Source organism: Pleurodeles waltl, chromosome 4_2 (genome assembly GCF_031143425.1).
Source record: "Pleurodeles waltl isolate 20211129_DDA chromosome 4_2, aPleWal1.hap1.20221129, whole genome shotgun sequence".
Taxonomy (NCBI): Eukaryota; Metazoa; Chordata; class Amphibia; order Caudata; family Salamandridae; genus Pleurodeles; species Pleurodeles waltl.
The window spans coordinates 487,201,482-487,222,447 of NC_090443.1; the positions used below are offsets into that span (position 1 = coordinate 487,201,482).

A 20,966-nucleotide genomic window follows, 5' to 3' on the forward strand; every position below is an offset into this window, starting at 1 on the left:
TACCTGATGTGAGTAGGCTTGCTATTTATTGTAGGCCATGAGCAGGGTAGTGGGTTAGTCTGCAGATGGATACAAAAGTGTGTAGTCATGCCCCTGAACGTATTGGCTTGTGTGTTTACACTTGTGGTATGTTAACAAATTGAAATTTCTAGCCTGTTTTTTCTGACGTGTGTGGCTCAACCATTTGTACCAAAACCTGTGATTGTAATCTCTTGAGTTGTCTCTTGCATCCATGCAGGTCAACATCCGTCAGAAGAGAAGGATATGGAAAGCCACCGCTGGGAAGCTACGGACCCTGGGGGTCTACAGCTGGCGGAGCATCCAATGCTGCAAGAGGTGGGAGGACCTGAGACGCTGGGACCGGAAGATCGTGGAGGTCCAGCTGGGGCTGTCCTCCCAACGTGGGTGGGGTGCCCATCTGACCATGACCCCCCTAATGTTATGCATCCTGGCGGTGGCGTACCCAGACCTTGATGGGTGTTTGAGGGGAGCACAGCAGCCACAAGGGGTGAGTACAGGGCATAATCCTGCCTGTCACATTGTCATGTTAATGTGTTATGTTTTGACAACTCCACTGACGATTGGGGATGGGCCATGTGTGACACACTAGATGAGTAACTGTTTGTGTAGATATGTATTGGGGTGCATACTGATGTGCTTTGCCTATTAGCCCAAGGACCTAGGACAAAGCTGGGTACAACCCACAAACATTTTGCTCTCCAGGGACAATACATGACTGTGTACAGTGCTCAATCAAGTAATATTTGTTGTTGTAGTGGCTGTACATTCTACACAACATACCACTAATTATCAGTGTTTCAGTCCAAAGAAAAAGAAGTGATGGATCACTGTCCTCAGCCATATGTCTGGTCAATTGAGTAAATTGGCATCTGCCCTACAAAGGCCACTTTTCTTCAATATGTGACGAGTGCTGGTGCCCCACTACTGTCTGTCATGTGAAGGTGGCCATCATATATATGACAGAGCCTAAACTGTTGTTTGCGTGCAGCTACAGATCAAAGGTTTCCCTTGGTAAGTGGGGAATGTTCATTGACATGATTTAGGTGCCATCACTGTTGCCAACATTCCTCGTGCCTACGTGTTAGCATGTGTCCCTTTCTTTTTTGTCAAGATGTGTACACTACTGTTTCATGCATGCTCTGCCTGTGTTTATGGGATGATTTCTGTATTTCCTCACATATGTGCATGCCAACCTGTGTTTGGAATAGAATATTTGCAATGGGAGTACATATCATGTGGGGCTACAGACAGGAGTGTGTCACCATTGATTATTGGCTCCCACATATCCTCAGCTGCTGATGCATGTCATTTGGCATGTGCAACTGCAGTAGCAATGAGGTACAAGACTTTGAGACTATATTTTTTAGCCACAATGTGCATTTCCAGGCCATTGATGTGGCATCATGTACCAAAGTGCACTGCACAAGTGTAACGGGGAATATTTTTTACCTGACTGTTGACATGCATCATGGAATGCCTTGCAGTAATTTCGAAATCACATGTTTTGGGGTACAACCATTCATCCACAGACATCTGGGTTTGCATGACCAAAATGGAGACTGCTGTAGCTTTCCATTAGGCAACATGTTAAGGGCCTCCAACAGGTATTTGCAGATTTGTATGTCTCTCCGACATAAAAAGGACTAATGGCTTCTACTTATGTAATCAAAGTATGTAATTGTAAGAGGTACTAGACATAAGTGGATATTTCCATGGGACTTGCCGATTCATTGTGTTGTGGATTTTAGGGACATATCTCCCGGACCATTTGCACATGATGTCTACAGTGTACATTTCCACACCAAATGGTTTGCCTATCAGAAGAACATTGGTATTGCCCCCATGACTCCATTGGGACAAATTTCACTTGACGAAGTGTGCATTGTGGATATGTTTCCAGTGTGACATGAGTAGTTTTGTGTCACCTTCTCCAGGCTGCTGTACTGTTGTCAGCAACATGGCATGTTCTGGGAGCATCATTTCTTATTGTTGTGGTAGTGTCTATGTGACAATTAAATGTCTGCCTGACCTTGCGTGGGATCTATGGGAATGGAGTTGGCATTGGCCTACTATTGTATTACAACTGGTAAGTGATGCATGCTCCATGAGGCAAAGCATTGAAGGTGATGTGGCCTCCTACTTGCTCAGTGGTTACTTTGTGTGCACAACTTTAGCTATACAATTTTCTTTGTCCGAGACTCTGATTTTCCTTTGGGCAACTGTTAAGAGTTCATATGGCATGCATGCATATGGTATAGTAAATAAGGCCTCGAAAAATCATAAAATTTTTACTAGACCTGTAGGTCAAGTAGCTTGAATAATCTACTTGGTCTAACCATAATGTACTTGACCCGGAAAGAGGTCTCAAATTGTGTGATCCTACGCAAATAATGTATTTTACAGTTGCCTTTTTCTTCGTTCTCACATATGAGTGCACCTTCAAATATGTGAGTTCAGAATTCCTGCTGTAAAAGAAATCCTCTTTTGTTTGATTAAATACACTAAACGTTTGCTCCATGTATAATAAATCTAGCCCACATATAGGGTACAAATGATCCAAGCATGACTTGCCTCTTAGTTTACTAATAGCTTTGCCGTCGGGACAGGAATGTTTCTCAGTTTATGTTCAAACACTCACTTTTAATAAATATATTACTAAAGCATGATGTGGTAGTGCGCTGTCATTTGCACAGTACATTTCCAAGAAATGTCCAAAAACCTTCCCACTAACTTGCAGCTTTACTGATAAAACTATATAGTGTATTAAAACCAATCTGTGAAAATTGGGTTTTAGAAAGCATTTATCATTTGCCCATCACCAAGTAGAGTGTTCTGACTTTTTTTCATTCTATTAAATATTTTTTTTCATCACACAGAAGTAGATAAAATGGCCTTTCACAGCTACTGAAATATATTTAGAAATGTTTGTAAAGTCAAATTAGTTATATAAACGTTGGGTGTTAGGGAAAAGCGGATACCAAAAGCCTTTCATTTCACATAGGTCAGACAGTTCACCTTACAAAATCCTGGAACTCTGCAGTCACAAGGAAAACTATTTGCATTGCAAGAAAACAAACAGACTTTTGACCTCTGTCTCTTAACACAGAGCAAATGTGACAAGAAAAAGATTTAAATGCATCTTAATTGCTAATTAAGTTTCTGACTGAACAGAATACCTGTGGAGTGGAATCTAAAAATAGCTCGACCTCGTAAAACTCGCCATAGCAAGTGTGGGAGTCCTGTAAATGTATGGGTCACTTAGGTGACGTTTGTTGTAGGGGCCTACTTGACATCATAGTAATGTTTGCTAATCAGAGCTGTTCAAGTGTGATCAGGACATGTGGTGACCCAATTACTCTTTGTATTTTCAGCATTAACCCAGGCAAGCTAGGAAGACAGGGCACAGCCAAGTGGGGAAGCATCTGGCCATGGGACCTCAGGTAAAGACACCACAGACACAGATGGACTCAGTGGCCCGGGGGGAGGTAGGCAGGGGGGTTGTGCCAACAGAGGAGACCAGATCTACATCATCATTATCAAGATTCTTCCTCCAGTGGCCACTTCCAAGTGGCGGCAGACCCATTGGGGCATACTCCTGTACCATTTTTGCCCACCAGCCTCCCTGTTGCTCCCCACCCAGTTGGTTGTGCCCGCTCACCAAAGAGAGTGGGCGTCTCTTTTGCCGTAGGCACCACCACCCCAGCCCCTGTTCCCCCTGCTGCACTACGTGAGGAGGCTACTGACCTCCTGAGAAGTATCTCTGTTGGTCAGACTGCCATTGTGAATGCTATCCAGGGATTGGCCTGCCAACTTCAGCAGACAAATGCTTTTCCTGGAAGGCATTCATAGTGCCATGTCTGGACTATAGAGATGTTTTCAGGCTCTGGCCTCCTCAATAACAACAGCCAGTCACCCCTCCCCTTCATTCCCCCCTCCACCTCCCTCTTCTCAGCCCCAAACCCCCATTCCCCTACCTATCACAAGCACACAGACAGATCCACACACACCCACCTCAACACACAAACACAAACACCACAAAACACACCGGCACACAAGCACTCAACGTACACCCACACACACATCAGCCACCCCATCTACCCACGCCTCCACCACCCCACACACATCAGGCATACCCACAGGCACCACCACAGCTGTCAGTGACTCACCCACCATACCTGCAGACACCACACCAACAGACATCCACCACACCCACCATACCCGCAGCCACCACCTTATGAGACACACAGACATCCACAACATCCACCATACCTGCAGACACCAGCCCAACAGACACACACACATCCACCACTCTATCACTTCCACTTCCTAGCCCCTAAGACACGCAAATTTCCAGTCACACATGCATACACACACCACCCAAACAGAAGCATACCTCACACACCCAAGACATCAAAACCCACACACCAGACAACCACTCCCTCGACCTCAAAGTTCCCAACCCCTTCTGATGACCGTCCCAGTGTTCTTAAGAAGTTCTTTTTTTTTTTGTTTGTTTTTTAAACTTGCCCTTTCCCATGTTCCCTCCACCCCTGTCCCAAAGGTAAGAGTCCCCGACCCACATCCCAACCCATCCCTTCCAAGTCTTCGCCTGTCACATCTGCACCCTCTGCAAACATCCATACCCCTCCCCCCAAGAATAAGCTCACTCTTCCTAAGAAAGACTCCACCCCTCCTTAACCCACCCATCACAAATCCAAAGGATGATTCCTGAGGTGCCTGCCTGCCCACTCGATGCCCCTTCCTGGGGAGATTCCCTGGCAGTAATAGGAGTCAAGTGTTGGCACAGTACTGTGCAATGATACAATACTGGACTGGCCAATTGCCTTGGACAATTTTGCATTGTATCTTATTGAATCCAAACAGTTGTCATTTTAGGTACGCATTTGTCCTTCAATTCCTTTTCTACTTTTATCTTGTCTGCCTACAGTTGTGTATTTGACCCTGCTTGCTGATCAATTTGCTATTGTTTGCCAAAACTGACTTTGTGGACAGTTCTGGTGTCACCGAAGACAAAGGTAGATGTTGACTGCATGGATATGTGTTTGTTAATGCAATTGTGGGGACACTGCACTGTGTTCTGTTTGGTATGGTAAGTATTACATCTGGTGTTGTCCAATGTCAGCAATTATGGTGTTAGACTTGTCCCCCTGATGTAGACTGCACATTAATTTCATGTGTGGGAGCTCGAGTTTTGTTTGTGCAGGCAAGGAGGGTGTTCAATTGTGCTAGCTTCTTAAGCATTTGACTGTGTGTGTGTCCATTTTGCTGTGTGTACCTTGCAGCTACTTCATCTAGATATCTGGCCAATGCAGTTGTATGTGCATTCTTGACTTGCACTTCCACATTGTGCAGAAAGGCATGTCCTTTGGCTCTAGTATTGTTTGACCCTGAAATACCTAAAGGGCCAGTTCCTGTACAAATTTTGTTTTAGGGGTATGTTAAAAGTGTACAGTGCACCAGTGCAGCATCCTTCCCTGAGTGTTCCTGATGCCACCATCCCTATTATGCAGGTATTGGTTGCATAGTGAGCTTTGTATATTTGTCTCTCTGTGTATTGTGCATCCCATTGTCCTTCTATTGTGTTGGAATGTGGGTGATGGGTGGGTCCACTGCAGGCTTGTTTAATGGGAGTGATATTTGTGTTCCATGTCACATCCATACATGTGTGTGTTGAATGTGAGGGCAGTCCATGGCATGTGAGGTGTCAGTTGCATTTGTAGATCTGATGTTGCTGTGTTGTTGGTGTTGTGTGACACAATGTTGTGCACACTTCACTGTCCCTGTGCTTGTCTTATGTGTGTTTTTGTGTAGTGTTGCGGTGCATTGAGTGATCTGCCCAAAGGGGGCATTTTGTGGCTGCGAACGTGTCCTTCTTTGTGAATGACCTGGGCTGTGTTCACGACAGTTGTATTTAATGCCCCTAGCGTGAGCCCATATTATGTGGATGACGGTGCGACGTTCTGTTGTGGAGCCTATTGACACAAGTAGGTATGTGTGCTTATGGTTGGTTGCGTCGGTGACAGCCTGGATTTTGTGCTCCTTTGATGAGCAGCAGCAGAGGCAGGACATGTGTGATGGGCTCCACGGAGGCACCGGACATGTAGCTTCCTGCATGCGAATTGCTCCCTTTTTACTCTCCATACACGCCTGCTGGGATGAGGTGGTCGGACCGCCACAGTCACACTGGCAGTATACAGCCTCAATGTGTCCAGCAGAAACAGAGGCTCCACCAGCCTGAATGTGCTGCCTCACGGCCACAGCAATCTCTGCTGTGTGGCAGTGCCTGCGGGACCAGAGTGATCTTTGCTTCATAGGCCTGCATGACTCATAATACAGTGGTCCAACTGCCAAGCCGTCAGACCGCCACCTTGGACCGTCAAACTCGTAATGAGGCCCTTAGTCCTTCCACGTCAGTGTCAGCCTTTAAAATGTTGTGGACAAATCTAAAACAATTCACTGAAAGTAAGAGCTCAAACATACTCTGCAAGTACGAGTGTATGACTAAGGGCAAAGAAACTGTGCTCAGAATTGGTTCTGAAATATGAAATATTTTTCTCTAAATGAGCACTGCTTGGGTAATTATACGTGAATACTCGATTTGCATAATAGGTTCCTGTTCCTACCAAATACTCTTGTGGTATGTCAATCTAACTGTCCCTTTCTCTGGCCAACCTTTAATGATGTACTAAAGCAATTCAGAGTTTGTGCTGCCGAAAGGTGTGCTCTATGAGGAAGTGGCCATATGGACAGACTCTCTCCACACAATGTACCTGTGATCCCAACTGTACATTTAGAGTGCCAAAGATATTGTCTGTGCATCTCCTTTTAACTATACCCGGCACTGTGTCAACAAGCAGCAACAACTTGCATTGGATTCATTATTCACGGACTTAGGCTAGACGCAACTGAAAATCCAAATCCCCTGCATCCTTCTTCATCCCTCTAATAACTGTCAACAGACACCCTCAGAGAAACAAATTCTCTATGACCGTGTTAACCAAGAAGTAGGTGATGTTTTTTGATGCCACAGTGCCAATAAAGAATAGTTTCATAAAACTGCGATTGAAGCTGGTGGATTCTATAGTACAGACCTAGTTAATTGTCTGAGGAACGAAACCGCAAGGTGCCAACGAACCAAGGAAAACAGACCTCCAGTAATCGACAAACAGTAACCACAAGCCAATGCAAGCTTCCGGCTCGTCAAGTGCATCATAAGTGGTGGGCCAGAAAAGGCGAGCTGGAGGTTCATGGTCTGCCAGGATTCCTTGTACCACATGGTACAACTGAAAACCTGGTCTGTGAGCTATAAAACAGCATCGAAACAGGTTTTATCCATTTTTTGGGTTCAGAAATCACTTTGGGCTTCAAAGAACCAGTAGCTAAGCTAGTTTTGAAACTGAGGAATCCTGACTGATGTCTCATGCAACTTTGGATTTCCTCGTTTTACCCTGCCACGTCAATGAGCTACCTGATTGTAACCAACTTCTGTGACTGCTTCGAAAACTTAAAGCTTCAGAATGACAATTTATATAGGTTAACTGAATTAAGAATCAAGATTTTTTTAAAGAGAAGGAGGCTACCATTATGCATATAACTTTTATTTACCCCTTATGAGCAGCAAACCATTAGAAGCTTCCAAACAGAACCATAAAACTTCACAACAGAAAAATAGAATATTCACTCCCAATATAAATTGCTAGATCTCTATATTCCTCCCCTTCTGTTAGGTGTTCTTCTCGACCAACCTCTTAATAACTTCATCATCGACTCTATCCCTTTTCAATTATCTGCAAAAATAAATCAAAAACATGAAACGGATTCATAACTCTTAACATTATTAAGTTAAACATCTGTGACAACAGCATCACATAAATATAACAATCCTCAACCTCTCCTCAAGGGCAAGTGTGACGATGCTAGCCTCCTTGTCTTTATTAAAATCTTGATTCTCAATTCAGTAAATCTTTAGAAACCGTCATTTTATGTCAAAAGAGGCTAGCATTATGCATGTTCAAAGTCTTTCAAAACACATTTTGAAACATGATCTACAGATTTAAAATAAAACCTCCTACACGTCTTGACAGATGACCAATCAACTACCTTCAAAATGTCCTCCAAACGACGATCAATCATACAAATACTGCTTACCTTAGCACCTCTTCCCGAACAAGCCATAAATTTTGACACATCCACACCTGCCTCCTTCATAGCAGCTTTCACCCATCTGGCAACTGTAGCATTGGTTACTGCTTTAAAAGGTTTCACATAAGAAATTAACCGTTGATCAACTCCTGCACCTCTATTATCCAACATTCTATTCTCATACTCCTTCAAACATCATACCACACATACATTAGGGGAGTTGTCAAACCTTGGATTAAAAAAAAAAAAAATAGAATCAGACATAGTCTTAGTCAGTCTACAGATCTAAAAAAATCACACCACCCATTGAAAATATCTGTGAGCTCTTACATCTGAAACTCTATGAAAGGAAATGAGACAAAGCAACGTAGTCAACTTCCATGACAACTCTCTCACTTGTAAATTTCTATTGGTTGCCCAACCCTCAAATAATCGTAGAACCAAGTCTACGTTCCATTAAGTCTGATATTTCGGGATAGGTGGTCTCCTCAACCAAATCCCTTTCATCACCCTGCATACCAAAGGACTTCTGCAAAAAGATAAACCCTGTTGAAGTGAATGTCCACCTGTAAATCACTGACCTGTAACAGTTCACTGTCCTATATGCCATAGCTTTATCAAATAATCCTGCTAAGAAATTTGCCACCTCTACATGATCTGCCTCCACAGATTCCAAACCTTTTGCCATGCAGCAACATAACCATACCTTCCATGCTCCTCTATACCTTCTCTTTGCACCTGGTGCCCATGATTCATTTAGTAAGCTTGCAGCTGTACCCAAAGGTTCTGTGAATCTTCCAGAACACCTGATATCCTTCATACTAGAAGGTTGAGAGAACCCGATTCCACTAACAGATGTTCTTTGCCTTCTAAACCAAAACACCTTTGCAAGACATTATCAAGATTGATTCCTCCACTGCCACTTCCAGTACTGTCGGAAACCATGCTTGAGTTTTCCAAAAAGTTTTGACCAATACCATACAACACTTCTTCCTTCTCACCTGTAACAACATTCTCTGAATCAGTGAGAATGGGGGGAAAGCATAGGCCTTCATTCCTTCCCAGCTCAGTGTAAACGCATCCACTGCTCCTGGATCTGGTCTTCAACTGACATAATTTGGTAACTGAAAGTTTATCCTGGAAGGAAACAAATCCACTTCCAAAGGTTCCATCATGTTTTTAATACCCTGAAAAACATCTTCACGTAACTTCCAATCGCCCTAATCTGTCATATTTTGAGAATTCCAACCTGCTACCACATTCTGCACTCCCCGCCAAGTACTCTGCCTTCATACTTATTTTGTGCTCCAAACAGAATTCCCTCATTTCCTTCGCTAATTCCAACAGTCCCTGGACCTGCTTCCTTCCATGTATATATATCTCCAAACAATTTATATTTTTATCTTTTTCCAGTGAAGTTCAAACTCCCCCGGTCTTCTGACCCAAGCATGCAGCTCCCCAACCGAGGTTGCTCGCATCCGTCTCTAATATAAAATCCAGCTTTGTTCCAAATATTGTCAGACCATTCCAGGCTTTCAAATTCTTTTTCCACCACATCAAATCCTCTCTTGTATCTACAGACAGCAGCACCAAGTCACCGTACCATAAACCTCTCACTAGACCAGAAGTCTTTAAACACATAAGGGCCAGGTAATGCAATAGACCCGGAAAAAAACTTGGATTGACAAATTGAATGGACTAATCACTCGAGCCAACTCTCTGAACTTCACCTCCGATCTCTTCAACAACACAGGCACCTTCTGCTTTATTTTCCTCACTTTCTTCTCTGGACATCGCAACTGACAATACTGTGTCCACCACGAATCCCAAGAATTCCAAATTCTGTGTAGAAACCAACAGAGATTTTTCCAGATTGACTAGAAATATCAAACTCTCCAGCAAAGTTTTCATCATTTCCAACGGCTCCTTCAATCCTTCCACATCGTGATTAATTATCAAGATCTCATCCAAATAAATGATCATCCTTACTTCCCTCTCTCTGAGAAAATCAATCACTGGTCTGAACCCCTTTGTGAAACACCAAGGGGCTGCGGACAGCCCGAAAGGAAGGTTCTGAAACTGATACAATTGAGCTTTCCACCTGAACTACAGAGATCTCCGACTCTCCTTTGCAACTGGAATCATGAAGTATGCATCTTTGAGATCAATCATCACCATCCAATCTTGAAGCAAATCTCTCAATAGGTATATACCCTCTACCTTGAAATGTTGATACGTCACAAACGGATTCAAGTCCCTTAAATTTATCACTGGCCTCTATTCTTCATCTTTCTTTTCCACTAAAAACAAAGTACTTACAAACCCTTTCCCTGCTCTCCTACTTCCATAATTGCATCTTTTTCTAATATAATACCTCCTCTTGCACTACCTGTTCGAAATCCTTTTGAAACACCAACTCGTTTGGTTCCTCCAGTCGTGCGGGCTCTGAGTCAAGCTCTATCTGATAACCTTCTATAGTCTGTAACACCAGGTGTCTTGGGTCACTGTCTTCCAATGGTCCTTGAAAAAAATATTAATCTTCCTCCTACACTTGTCCCCACAGAGCCAGAGAAAACCCTCCTACTCACTTTGGTTTTGACCTTGACTGGGGTTTTGACCCCTTCCTCTGCCAGAACGTCATTGTCCACTGCCCACTGGGGGTAAAATTGGGGTCCTCCTTGGTTACCCTTGTAATAACCTGACCCTCAGTTCTGAAATTGGGCTCTATAACCAGCCCGGACTGTAGGTTGCCCTCTCCTACCAGCTGTTCATAAAAGCTATTGTTTGAGAAAACTCTATGCATAGAAAATTGCATCTTGCCTAGACATGTGAAAGTACGTACATACTTTGTCAGAGACTTCACCATTCCATCCCCAAAAAGCAATCCACGTGCATCCTCACTAGATTCCTTCCTATTCAAATCAATCAACTTTGGATTCATCCCAGGAATACAATCTTTCGCCTTTTGGCTAAAAGGCCTACATCTGCATTGCCCAAAAACCATATGGCTCTCTGGCATCATCCGCGTAACAGAATTAAATCCAGATTCAAACCTTTCAAAAATGCCTCTTCAAATGCATAAAAGATTTTGGCCACCGGACCAAGGATACTAAGAACTGTGTCTTGACACTGCTTTAGATAATTCTCTAATCCCTTTCTCGGATCCTTGCTCATTTAAAAAAAATATGTGATGAGCTCTGGATCCAGAGTCTGTGTCATAGTCACCTTCTCATAAATAACGGGTCTGGCATACTCTGCTCACATTACATTCCTTTCATCCTTTGCCAAAGACTTATGTAGTCTACACTTTATATAATCTGATTCGTGGTCCAGTGTCTTTCACCTTACTTCGGTCACCAATCTCACTTTCCTTGTCCAACCTACCTTTGTACTCTAAATATAAAATATATTCATCCAGATCTTCATCAGATCTACCTCTTGTCACTTCCATATCATCCTCAAGAATTTGATCCTTTTCAGGGTCAAGCTGACCCTTCTTTCCGCCGCATCTGGTACCTTTCCTTAACGAGCCACTTTGGACTCTTCTCTCACTTGGTGAATCCTTCGTCACCTCTTTTTGAGGCACTTACAACCTGGGCGCTTGTACCAGTACTCCTCATTATTACAAAAAAATATTCCTCTTCGGCATTAATCTTCTTTTTGCTTTAAGCCAGTTTCTCTTAACAGCCACTTGTATTTCCTTAGATTTTTTTCCTAATCAATCCCTACTAATTTACGTCCTCCTTATTAATAACAGACATTTTTAACACCAAAAATTAAATAGAATTTACCTATCAAATTGTCAATTCCCATGAATAAATTCCACCAACGCAGTTCTGTCACAACTAATAAACCGTCCCCAACATTGAAATGCACAAACGGCGCTTCAGTGTCAAGTGGACAGCTTCGCTAGACTAATTCCTGTAAAAAACAAAGCAACACGTTTGAAAATAAGGCCTATGGCCTTTAGAATCAGACCCTAACATACCAAGAAGAGAATGTGTCAGAAGCGACATCGTGATGACCCTCTGTTGCAATGCTCGTGCTTGGTGGCATATGCACTCAGCCTATTGTGCGTCACCAAGTTCGAGCATAGCAACTGGGGGGGGAAGAGATTCTACGGACAGCAGTTACAGTTGGAAGCATCGGTTGTGGACGGACGGCTTCACTGCTGTCGGGGTCATTATTTTAATGGAAAATAAACTCACCTTTTAAACTTACTGGAACGTTTCCTTCATAATAAGTTTTGGCGACGAGCGACCCCGACGTCGGACCTGCGTGTCTTCAGGTTGTGGATTCCATGCATCTTCCGGGTTCAAGCAGAGGACGTGCGTCGACGCTGACGACGGACTGATGTTTGCGGAAAAGCAAAGTAGGATACTTTGTTTTTATTTAACTGACTAACTCTTTCCGCGTCGGCTAGTGTATACGTTACATTGCAGCGGGTGACACTGGGTGACACACGCTTTTCATAACACGCGCATTGTTTATGGTGTTTAACATTCGCTGCAGCTATGAGTTTAACCACGTGCATTTCCGCATGCGTGTAGGAAGTTGTGAAGAGCAGCATTCTCTGGAGCTTTTAAATTCAACACATGTTTGCAAGTTATTCAGTGCTCATTTTCATAAGCATACAGAAGAGTTTGGATACTGTTGAACTTTCTTGGACACATGGACAATTAAATACATATGTTTGTTTTAATGTTTTCTTTTTATGTTTTTTTTCTTTCAGTTTTTCTGGTCATAACATTTAGTCAAAAAAGAAAAAGAAGACAGGATAACAGTTTATTAGATTTTTTTTTTTTTATTCTTTTGAACCTTACGTTTGTTGTATAAACACTAAAAAGGGGCATTATGGCCTCTGGAAATATTTGGAATATTTCAGCGCCTGAACCTTTCATGCCTAAAAATGGAGAACCTACATTGAAATGGGAGGAGTGGAGAGAATATTTTGAGAATTATATATCTACATTTAAAGACGAAGAGGAACTTACACCTGTGAAGAAAAAGAAAATTGTGTTACATTGTTCGGGCACAAAGGGATTAAAGATTTACAACAGTATACATAAAAAAGTTAAAGCACCTGATCAAGGTGATGTATTCAGTCACGCTCTGGAAGACCTCACTGAGTATTTTAAACCTACTGTGTGCATAGCTGTGGACCGCTTCAAATTTTTCCATAGGAAGCAACAGGAAGAATCAGTGGAGGATTTTGTGGCAGCGCTTAAAAATTTGGCACTTTCATGCAAGTTTGGAAATTTACATGATGATTTGATTAGAGATCAAATTATTATGTATACAGCGAACCCTCACATACAGGAGAAACTTTGGGCAAGGGGGAAGCATCATTACAGGAGGTTATTGAAATAGTTAAAACTGCTGAACTAACGGGAAGATGTGCCAAAGCTGTTTTGCGCAATGAGGATAAGCAGGTGTCAAAACTAGATGATAACGCTACCATAAAATTTGGTGAAGAAAAGCAACAAAGCCTATAATAAATTAAGCGGATCTTCACGCAAAGAGAGAGAGAAGACGTGAACTTGAAAGACAAGAGATCTTGTTTTAGATGTAGCAGCAAGTTTAATTTGGCTATTGACAAGAAACGTCCTGCTCGTAATCAGAAATGCTCAAGTTGTGGTGTTCTGGGGCATTTTGCCAGAGTGTGTGGTAAAAGGAAGTTGGGTGGTCGCGATGCGTATGTGAAGTGTGTGAATGAGTGTGAATTGAATGAAAACAGTTCTTCAGAGGATTCTGATTCAAATTTCTGTATTTTGAATATGACTGAAAATGTACAAAATGTAAAATGTAACAGCAGTAGACCTTTATGTCAAATTTCAACTGAAGGTGTTGACATTTCTGTGGTTGCTGATTCGGGTTATCCTTACACTATTGTCAACAAAGAGGTGTGGCAGCAATATTTGAAACCTGTTTTAGGGAATTGTTTTGAAATTGCCGACATTGCTTCTAAAACATTCACGGGTGAGTCTATTAATATACTGGGTTACAAAAAAACTGTTAATTAAATTCCAACATAAGTAAGCTATGTACAAGGTGTATGTGGTGGACACTGGGCCATCAGTGCTTGGGTGGAGTGATCAAGGAGAACATGGTATAATTTTGTATCCTAGTAGTTCAACCCCGGTATTTGTGGTCCAGCAAGATGCAGAATTTATAGAAAACTGCAGAAAAATGTCCTAAAGTTTTTTCGGGGAACATTGTGACTCTTAAATGGTTTCCAACACAAGATACAGTTGAAAGCAAATGCCACCCCATGTATTCACAAAGTCAGATTTATTTCAGTTTCTGTAGGGGAACAGGTAGAGGAGGAGTTACACAAGTTACAGACAGGTGGCTCCATCGAACCTGTGGAGTCTTTGGAGTGGGTTGGCCCTTGGTGGTTGTTAAAAAAAAAAAAACTGGAAAACTGAGATTGTGTTTCGACCTTAGGGATCTCAACAAAAGTATTGTGGTGGATCAGTTTCCTTTACCCAGGATTAGTGAAATGTTAGCTAGAACCAGCGGTATTAAGTGGTTTTCTAGCATAGATCTTAAAGCTGCATATCACCAAATTCCACTACATGCTGAGAGTAGGAGTTTGACAACTTTCATCACACCTTTTGGTTGTTTTAGATTCAAAAGGGTACCTTTGGGTTGGCTTCTGCAGCAGCCATGTTTCAACAATTGATGCATAAGGTGATGACAGGCGTGAGAAATGTGCTGATTTTCCAGGATAACATTTTGATAATGGGAAAGGACAGGGAGGAACATAACCGGGTTCTAGATTAAGTTTTGCAAAAATTAAGTTTACACGGCTTAACAGCTGAACTTAGTAAGTGTAAGTTTGCTGAAAATAAAATAAACTATTTAGGTCACAAGATTTCAGAAGTAGGTATAAAACACAAATCAGAATTAGTTAATGCAGTCAGGAAAGCGCCAAGACCTCAGTCTAAGGATGATGTGCGAGCCTTTTTAGGTCTTGCCGAATTTTATGCCAAATTTGTACTCAATAAAAAAATAAACTTTTGCTTTGCGTCAACTTCTTAAAACTAACAACAAATTTGTGTGGGATGAGTGTTGTGATAATGCATTTGAAGAAATAAAAAATGATGTTGCTACTGCTCCACCTTTGTAAGGTTTTGATCCCATGTTGCAAAGTATTGTTACCGCAGATGCCAACTCTAAGGGTATTGGTGCGACTCTGTCTCAGATTGACAGTGGGGGAGTTGAGAGAATCATAGCTTTTGCCTCACGTTGGATTACTCCCACAGAAGAGAGATATTCCGTGATTGAATGTGAAACATTAGCTTGTGTATGGGGCTTGGAGCACTTCAGACACAACATTTGGGGTACCAAGTATTGTTGAGGTGTGATCATAAACCTCTTACAAAGGTTTTGACCACAAAGGGTTTGGTTACAGCATCGCCTCGCATAGCTCGTATGTTTGTTAGACTTTTGGATTTTAATTACAGCATACAATATGTTCCCGGGGTCAAAAATGTGGTGGCAGATTTATTTAAGCAGAATGCCACTACCTGTGTATGGTGGAGATGATGCTGATGTTGACTCGTTTACTGTTGCTAATATTGTGGCTGGTTTCCTGGCATTTCGAAGGAGGAGTGGTAACAAGCACTAATTCAGGATGACTTGCTGATTGTGGTTAGTGAATATATCAGGAAAGGGTGGCCTCAAAAACATGTTAGATCAGAGTATTCGTGTTTTTGGGGAATTGAGACATGAACTTTCTTTAGAAGGTGGTCTAGTGTGGAGGAGTGGCAGGGTTATTCCCCCAACATGTTTAAGACAAAGAATTGTTGATTTATGTCATGAAGGACATTTAGGTATTGGAAAGAATAAAAACAAGGTGAAATGTGCTTATTGGTGGCCTGTAACAAGCCGGACACCCTCTCCTCCACACGGCTGCTTTACTTGACATTGGCCTCCGATCGCGAGGCAAGACAACAGCTACCCTGCGCACGTGAAAGGAGCTCTACCTATAACTCCTCACGCTCCAAGGTGCCCACCATCCTTATGCTACTGCAAAAGGTGTGCACACTAGTGACATCTAACAAGTAAGAAAAAATACAACTATTTTAAATATCTCGGTCACTTTCAATTTAATACTTAAAATAGAAATAATCATTACTCGTCAAGGTAACAATGACTACACTTTGTTCCTCTAAACAAAAAATCAAAAACAATAAAAGAACTTATATAACTGAACCAGTGACATAACTAAACTACCATACACACAACCTAAATACCCATATATTGGGTATTAATAAAACATACAAACTCCATCAGCTATACACATAACTCACTACAAAAAGATAAAACTGTTATATACTAATCTGTTCAGAAGCAGCCATTAAAAAAGGAAGAAGATGAGGTCAAGCAATATATATTGTGACTGGACATTTTATTTTTCCATGATGATGTTTTAAGGTTCTATTTGGAAGCTTTTCATGGTTGCTCCACAGAAGGAGTACATAAACGTTATATGCATAATGCAAGCCTCCTGTATTAACATATAATTTAGCAGACACTATAGAAATGTGATTCCAAAGATTCACAGGGACATTCTTTTACGCCTCAAGTTTTCTGTGCACGGCATTCTCAACGTTCCAAGATACATAATAGAAAGTAAGTCTCATCTGTTCTAACTGAGCTACCGACAAAAACACAAATACTCTGAGTATGCCATTCCTGAACCTCCACATGTTCTAGGTATGCCATCTGCAAAAGGCAACCACTTATGGCAGGAAGTCTCGCATTTCAGTTGTACAATCCAGTGTTCTAAAAAAATCATGGTTAAAGATCCAAATGCTTTAGGTATTCCATTTCTAAAGTCACAGGCTCTTTGTGTGCTATTCCGGAAGAAACAGTTATTTTAAGTATGCCATTCTTCACTTTCCAATGCATTAGTCATGCCATTTCCCAAAATGCTTTAAGTATATAATTTCTGTAAACTAAATATACAATGCATGCCTTCAGGGAAATCCCAAATAGTCTAGGAATACTATTCCAGAAGTCAGAAATGCTACAAGTAACCTACCGTTTCATAATAATACAATGTCATTAAATTAAGCTGAGCTCTACCTCCTGAAAGCTATAGAACACATCAAATAGATTTAACTTAGCGCAGTGTGTGTGTTAAGTATTTATGCAGTACCAACATAATAATAAAATTAAAATACCAAGCATTAAAAGTACCAAATTAAATTAGAAAAATAAGAATTTAATAAACAAAACGAAAACCTAATAATTGGAATCTAAGATATCAATTTTTAAAGTTGTAAATAAAAATAGTTTCAAAAGTACTAAGTGCCAATGATAGTCTATGGTAGTGGTGGACCGGGAGCTAGGCACAATTTCCGGCCGACCACGACGGAATGTGAGTTGGATACACCAAGCAGGTTGGCCCCAGCCAAAGATTTTACCTTGTGATTTAATCTATTTTTGTTTTTTTTATGAAGTCAAAATCTTTCAGTGGGACAAGTCTGAAGCCGTTTCCGACGAACTTGCATTGAAAACGGACGCCTTTTCCGCAAGGTCCAGCTGACGTCTCTTGGGGTCTTGGAAGTCCAAAATATTTCTAAATCCTAACTTTTCAGTGTTTCTGGAGTTTCTTCTCTGGGCCACTTCTAAGGCTCCCAGGACTCCTTACAGCAAAGGCTACTAACAAGGTTCAGTCGATGTCCAGTTGGTACTTGTCACAATAGAAAAACGTTCAATTGCAGCCTGTTGAGTCCCTATATACACACAGATGGTCAATTCTTGCAATGCTGAAAACTTGAAGGTTAAACAAAGGTCTCTGCAGCAGATGCCCAATTAAGATATAGGGCGTAATTAAAAACGCATACACTATAATCGAATCAGATGTTCAAACAACTCAACCTGAAGATAAAAATGGGATGAAAACGTGCAACGAAGTATTTGAAGGCAAGGTAGCCACATTAAGGTGTGTGTGTATAAGGTGAGAGACATGCAGGCCACGTTTCCAGATATGGGTTAATGAGTGACTGGTTGTATTTAGAGGAAAGGTGGAGGCCAGCACGGGCACGTTTACAAACCTCTGAACCACTGAGACTCGGATTACGCTAAAGGCACTTTTATTTTAAATAAGAGCAAACACCAGCCCAGAAAACAGCGAGGCAGTGTGCAGGCGACACACCAACTGCACAAGGAGATAATGCTATCTATTGGTCTCACAGTGCTGTGCTTGAATGGAGGGTTGTTTAGGGCTAGACAGTCCAGGAAAATAAACGACTACAATTGCCATAAAGCACAGAATACATAAATACAAGAGAAAACAACATTGTGATCGCTTTGCGGTAAAGAAATTACAAATCAAAATATACAATTGTCTAAAGTAAACAATTATTATTTCGAGGAACAGAGTAATACAACTGTGCGCCCATATCAGAAACAAAACGACCGTGACACTGGTCTAGGACCAGCTACATATGCTAGGATATGACGAGTATATTTTCACAGTTAATTATAGACAATGTTCAAATTCGTATATAAACTTATTGAATACAACACCATCGAACAGATCTTTAACGGACAAAACAGTAGTACTACTCCGGTGATGCGCCCATCCCTAACCTGGCTTCCAGTAGCTTATTCTTATTTTTTAAATGGCTCCTTCAAGAAACGGGAACAATTAGCGCTTGACAAGTATAGAACTCGCATCACGTTGTAAGCTACAGCAGCACCCCGAGCTGTCTCATCAGAATTTTAAATCGTTGAATCGACAGTTAGACACAGAACAGCCCAGCAGCATGTACACTTACCAGCGGACTCTTCTTCTTGCACCCAGTACGCACATACACATCCCCTCTGTCCCTTTACAAGCAGCAGTGCCAGGGAATCACACTTCAACTCTGTTCTCGACAGCACCGCCCTCCCATGGCCGCCATTTTGAAACGGGAGAAAAACAACCGCGGTCTTAAAGTCACAAATTTGACATGTAGGTAGTTGGGGTACCGTCGGCCACTCGAGCTAGAAATAGCTCTCATGGTCATTTTGGGGAGTAAAGAGTAGCGGCATCGTGCCGATGGTGGCACGTGAGCTAAAGCTTCTGGCTAAATTAGAATTTAGAAGAAACCCATAGTGTAATGGGAGCGAGCCGCCGAAACGGATATTTTTCGTGGCCATACTTGAATGGTTGATTTTACGTTTCTGAAATGCACATCACTCATAAGCCCTGACAAAGGGAGCCGAGACTTTCACCAACTAATGGTCACAGACCGGAGACGCCCCATTATTTTTAGCGTCAGAATTATAATTCTACAAATGACACTAATAGTCTTAAATACTTCGTCTACATACATGCAAACATTTAGAGGAAGCAAGTGGTAGATGTTCAACAACACAAAACGCCAAAATGTGTTTCCCCCATTGACTTATGGAAACTGATTTCAGGTGGTACACAGCAAAAACGAAGCAATTTTTTTACCTAAAAAATCAGGTGTCTCCTTAGGCCCTCATGCTACTAAAATAAGTCACACTGGCACAGTGACATGGTCTGTAGAACTGGCCATGGGCATGTGCGCCCGCCCCTTTTTATTGGCAGGGTCACCTGACCAGTGACGCCTGTGTTGGGTGGGTGTGGGGTGTAGATGGAAGGCCAGCCGTCAGCCGAGTGGCTGGCAAAACACTACAACGTGTCCAGCAGGACACTACATTCCTCCAAAACTTTATTGAGGAACAAAACAAAGTCCAACCTGCAAAAGAAAACACAGTAACAAAACCATCACCAGCAGTCTCTCGGCCTCGAGAAGGCAGGCCGCAGGATTACAGTGGACAGGTGCAGCTGGGAGCACATGGACACTTCCGCACAAGTCCATGACTTAACCAGGTACAGCCGGGCACGAACACTGTGTGGAATAAGTCTGGACTCTGACAGTAAGATGGTTGGTTAAGTGTCCACTGATGCACTGTGGTTCAGCCCTGTAGGCACTTGTGGCGAGGCTGGTGGTGTTTACAGTTCAATTTGTTCGAATTGGGTGTATCATTCGAATTGGGTGCGTCATTCGAATTGGGAGCATCAAGAGCACTACTGGAGTCCGCTGTGAATATGCTTGCTGAGACATCCTGGCTTCATGAAGGCCAATCCCTCGAAGACGGATGACATATGTGATGGCGTGAAGTCCTCCTCTGAAGCCTTTGTACATCCTGACACTCTGTTGGCAGAGCTGCTTCCAGACCACCTCTCGTTTGTGGATTCTTCACTCTGGAACTTCCTTGAGGCCTTTTCAATGGGTTTGCCACGGGATTGGCATGGACTGTGCTGGGCTGCGTGTGGGCCATCTGCAGGCCGCTGCAGGCTCTCTGACAGGAGCCACGGTCAAATCATTTGTGCAACCACAAGGGTGAATGTTTTGTAGTCAGGACGCTTGCCAACCTGGACCAGGTGTAGGTGGGCTCTCAGATTGTCTTAGGGAAACGGTCTCTCACGTTGCCAGGAGGATGTCTAGCTGGTGTCCTGTTAATTCACTGAGGACAGTCTTGGTGTGCTGTGACCTGTTGGAGTCTCCATTGCATAGCCTTGCTTGTCTCCTTGACTTCATCGGTGGGGCAATGTCCAGTCCTCTCTCAAGCTTGGGAGGCCCCTTGTCTGGGTTGCCATGGGACTGCTTGTGGTCTGCGCTGGGGCTGCTTGTGTGCCACATAGGGCAGCTGCAAGACCTCCTAGGAGCCACTGCCTAGTCGCTCGTGCAATCACAGGGGTTGATGGGTCTAGGTCACGACTTGCTCTTGCCACTGAGAGCAGGATA

The 20,966-nt window shown here is 42.5% G+C and overlaps 1 protein-coding gene across 5 annotated transcripts in view; it reads right to left on the reverse strand.

Moving 5' to 3' along the window:
* TMEM205 (transmembrane protein 205) overlaps positions 1-19,136 on the reverse strand; it is an 83,318-nt gene extending 64,182 nt beyond the window's left edge. For 2 of the 5 annotated variants that reach the window (XM_069231869.1, XM_069231873.1), the window contains exon 1: positions 18,981-19,135. The gene's annotated coding sequence lies outside the window, so the exon portion shown is untranslated. Of the gene's footprint in view, positions 1-12,392; positions 12,535-18,980 lie in introns of all 5 variants that reach the window. The other 3 variants (XM_069231872.1, XM_069231870.1, XM_069231871.1) reach the window with 3 other exon arrangements.
* Between the last annotated feature and the right edge of the window lie 1,830 nt (positions 19,137-20,966).